Source organism: Penaeus chinensis, chromosome 17 (genome assembly GCF_019202785.1).
Source record: "Penaeus chinensis breed Huanghai No. 1 chromosome 17, ASM1920278v2, whole genome shotgun sequence".
In the NCBI taxonomy this organism is placed as follows: domain Eukaryota; kingdom Metazoa; phylum Arthropoda; class Malacostraca; order Decapoda; family Penaeidae; genus Penaeus; species Penaeus chinensis.
The window spans coordinates 3,015,951-3,020,709 of NC_061835.1; positions in this window are offsets into that span (position 1 = coordinate 3,015,951).

Sequence of the window (4,759 nt, forward strand, 5' to 3'; positions counted from 1 at the left end):
TCTCTCTCTCTCTCTCTCTCATTGCATATGTAGTACATACATTCAAATTAATATACCTAAACGGTGTCCATACTGCACATGAATCATGCCTTGAAAGCGTAAATCTATGGCCACCTGTGACCGACGGATGGTGTACACAGGTAATCCTCCGTATACTAGGAAGGTCATATTTACCCAAGGTAAACAGCGAGGTCGGCTTGACTTTCTCTTCGACAGTTATCTCCCATCGGAGGAACTATACAAGGCAGAGTGATAGGAGGAAGAAACATTTTTGTTTCTATTTTCTTTTGTAGCCACTGAACAAGCAATTGCATTCATGTTGTTGTTAATACATACATAAATTTTGCATTAAGCCTCTAAATCCTTATATGCCTATTCGAAGCAACATATTACTTATACGACCTCATTTTCTATTTATCAGTCACAGTGACAATCAGTTTGTCAATCTTCGGTTCTGTTAATCTGACCGATTGGCTGACTTCAAGTCAGCTTATATTTCATGCATACATATTATTGTAAACAAAGGCGCAGTGGGCAAGGCAATTGGTCCCCTCCCCAGTTTATGAAGGGCCACAATCCGCTGGTCTGACTATCGACAGGAAATAAATAATCAGTATGCAAATAAGTATTTAAATCTCCACTTCAAACGTTGCTCCTCGTCCGCTGGTTAGCTAAACAGTGCAGCGAACGTCAACTCTCTTCGGATACATCGCCATTGAGACTAAAAAGGGATTTTTTTTCTCTCCTTTTTCCTTTCATTCCATCATGAGACTTCAAAACGTCGTGACTGTATATATGCATGTGTGTGCGTATGTGTGTGTATTTGCGTGCATGTGTTTATTTATATATGTGTGTACATAAATATGTATGTAAATATGCATATATAAACATGTATATATATAACTATACATACATACATATATAGACATGTATATATATAACTATACATACATACATATATATGTATATATATATACCTATACTTACAAACATCTATATATGTATATGTATATATATATGTGTGTGTGTGCGTGTGTGTGTGTGTGTGTGTGTGTGTGTGTGTGTGTGTGTGTGTGTGTGTGTGTGTGTGTGTGTGTGTGTGTGTGTGTGTGTGTGTGTGTGTGTGTGTGTGTGTGTGTGTGTGTGTGTGTGTGTGTTTGTGTTTGTATGTGTGTGTGTTTGTATGTATGTGGGTACATATATGTGTGTGTATACATATACACAGGTGTATATACATACATATATACACACGACCACACACATGTACATATATATATGTATATGTAGATATGTACATATATGTGTGTGTATGTGTTTGGCATTCTCAAGGCGATATGATACTTTCTCACCGTCTGATCGGTTTCGAGTCATTAGTCGGAGTGCAGGTATTTTTACGACTGTCGCGGCGGGGAAATGAGCTCGGGACCATGAGTCCAATGCTCTAGATCATCGCGGCAGTCATATATATATATATATATATATATATAATTATGAGAGGACATATTCACATTTAAGAGTAATTCTACTTAATTTAGCATAGTCTAGTCACTATAAATAGTATAGAAAGTCTAGCATTTATACAATAAAATAAAAAAATCAGCAAAATAACCCATGCATTCATATAGATACTAACTTTTACATATGCATAAAACTAACCCTTTCGTGTTAAACATAAAATATTTGACAAGTACGGCAACCTTCCTTAAACCACGTTAGTATCAAATGCGATTAATCCCTTTAAATTGACGCTGTCCTAAAGGAGAAGTCTAAAGCGAACTTAAGTTATCACCTAACAGCTCGTTCGGAGATGTAAGAAGTGGTTTTCGCTTCAAGGGTCGGGTCCAAAAACCCGACCCTGTTTCAGTTTTGACTCCGTGGTATTGGAGAACTGGTCGCACGTTACGGTGGTAGTCTTCGTTGAAAGGTACGAGTGTCTGAATATGGACAAGAATGCAGTGGTTGCTTGGAGTTCACTCTTTTTACAAAGGTCACATACGCGGAATTTATAAGGGTTGTAGTTCAGCAAGTTTGTCATTGTTTATTATGGTATGTAAACCGTTATCATTGAAAATGAGAGGAAATTAGTATAAAGATGTTCCAAGGCAGAACGCGATACATAAATCATAAGGGCTCCTCATGCCTTGACGAATGTTCACCATTGGTAGCGAATACTTTCATTACTGTCCTTAATCATTCATGAGGGGATTGGAGCTGCTATCACCATAATCCAAAGAGAGTAGTACAAAAATACTGTCTCTTTACATGTATATTTTTCTGTCTCATTTTTCTCACTCGATACCTTTCTTTCACTTTCCTCACTCCCTATCATCCTCCCTCTCTCTTTCTCTATCTCCCTATTTCCCTACTTATCCTTATCTTCCTCTCTCACTACCTCCCTTCCTCTCACTATCTCCCTTACTCTCACTATCTCCCTTACTCTCACTATCTCCCTTACTCTCACTATCTCCCTTACTCTCACTATCTCCCTTACTCTCACTATCTCCCTTACTCTCACTATCTCCCTTACTCTCACTATCTCCCTTACTCTCACTATCTCCCTTACTCTCACTATCTCCCTTACTCTCACTATCTCCCTTACTCTCACTATCTCCCTTACTCTCACTATCTCCCTTACTCTCTCACTATCTCCCTTACTCCGTCTCCCTGTCTCCCTCCCTGTCTCCCTATCTCCCCCCCTGTCTCCCTATCTCCCTCCCTGTCTCCCTATCTCCCTCCCTGTCTCCCTATCTCCCTCCCTGTCTCCCTGTCTCCCTCCCTGTCTCCCTGTCTCCCTATCTCCCTCCCTGTCTCCCTATCTCCCTCCCTGTCTCCCTATCTCCCTCCCTGTCTCCCTATCTCCCTATCTCCCTGTCTCCCTATCTCCCTCCCTGTCTCCCTATCTCCCTCCCTGTCTCCCTATCTCCCTCCCTGTCTCCCTATCTCCCTATCTCCCTGTCTCCCTATCTCCCTCCCTGTCTCCCTATCTCCCTCCCTGTCTCCCTATCTCCCTCCCTGTCTTCCCTATCTCCCTCCCTGTCTCCCTATCTCCCTCCCTGTCTTCCCATCTCCCTCCCTGTCTTCCCATCTCCATCCCTGTCTCCCTATCTCCCTCCCTGTCTTCCCTATCTCCCTCCCTGTCTTCCCATCTCCCTCCCTGTCTCCTATCTCCCTCCCTGTCTTCCCATCTCCCTCCCTGTCTCCCTATCTCCCTCCCTGTCTTCCCATCTCCCTCCCTGTCTTCCCATCTCCCTCCCTGTCTTCCCATCTCCCTCCCTGTCTCCCCCTCTCCCTCCCTGTTCTTTTTTTTTTTTTCCTCTCTCATCTCCTCTCCCCTGTCTCCGTCCCCTCTCTCTCTCCCTGTCTTCCGTCACTCTCTCTCTCTCCCCCTGTCTCCGTCACTCTCTCTCCTCTCCCCTGTCTCCGCATCTCTCTCTCCCCCCTGTCTCCGTCACCTCTCTCTCCCCCCTGTCTCGTCACTCTCATCTCCCTCCCTGTCTCCGCATCTCTCTCTCTCTTCCTGTCTCCGTCACTCTCTCTCTCCCTGTCTCCGTCACTCTCTCTCTCCCTGTCTCCGTCACTCTCTCTCTCTCTCCCCCTGTCTCCGTCACTCTCTCTCTCTCTCCCCCTGTCTCCGTCACTCTCTCTCTCTCTCCCCCTGTCTCCGTCACTCTCTCTCTCTCTCCCCCTGTCTCCGTCACTCTCTCTCTCTCTCCCCTGTCTCCGTCACTCTCTCTCTCTCTCTCCCCCTGTCTCCGTCACTCTCTCTCTCTCTCCCCCTGTCTCCGTCACTCTCTCTCTCTCTCCCCCTGTCTCCGTCACTCTCTCTCTCTCTCCCCCTGTCTCCGTCACTCTCTCTCTCTCTCCCCCTGTCTCCGTCACTCTCTCTCTCTCTCCCCCTGTCTCCGTCACTCTCTCTCTCTCTCCCCCTGTCTCCGTCACTCTCTCTCTCTCTCCCCCTGTCTCCGTCACTCTCTCTCTCTCTCCCCTGTCTCCGTCACTCTCTCTCTCTCTCCCCCTGTCTCCGTCACTCTCTCTCTCTCTCCCCCTGTCTCCGTCACTCTCTCTCTCTCTCCCCCTGTCTCCGTCACTCTCTCTCTCTCTCCCCTGTCTCCGTCACTCTCTCTCTCTCTCCCCCTGTCTCCGTCACTCTCTCTCTCCCTGTCTCCGTCACTCTCTCTCTCCCTGTCTCCGTCACTCTCTCTCTCCCTGTCTCCGTCACTCTCTCTCTCCCTGTCTCCGTCACTCTCTCTCTCTCCCCCTGTCTCCGTCACTCTCTCTCTCTCCCCCTGTCTCCGTCACTCTCTCTCTCTCTCCCCCTGTCTCCGTCACTCTCTCTCTCTCTCCCCCTGTCTCCGTCACTCTCTCTCTCTCTCCCCTGTCTCCGTCACTCTCTCTCTCTCTCCCCTGTCTCCGTCACTCTCTCTCTCTCTCTCCCCTGTCTCCGTCACTCTCTCTCTCTCTCTCCCCTGTCTCCGTCACTCTCTCTCTCTCTCTCCCCCTGTCTCCGTCACTCTCTCTCTCTCTCTCCCCCTGTCTCCGTCACTCTCTCTCTCTCTCCCCCTGTCTCCGTCACTCTCTCTCTCTCTCCCCCTGTCTCCGTCACTCTCTCTCTCTCCCTGTCCGTCACTCTCACTCTCTCTCTCTCTCTCTCTCTCTCTCTCTCTCCCTGTCTCCGTCACTCTCTCTCTCTCTCTCTCTCTCTCTCTCTCTCCCTCTCTCCCTGTCTCCGTCATTCTCACTCTCTCTCTCTCTCTCCCTG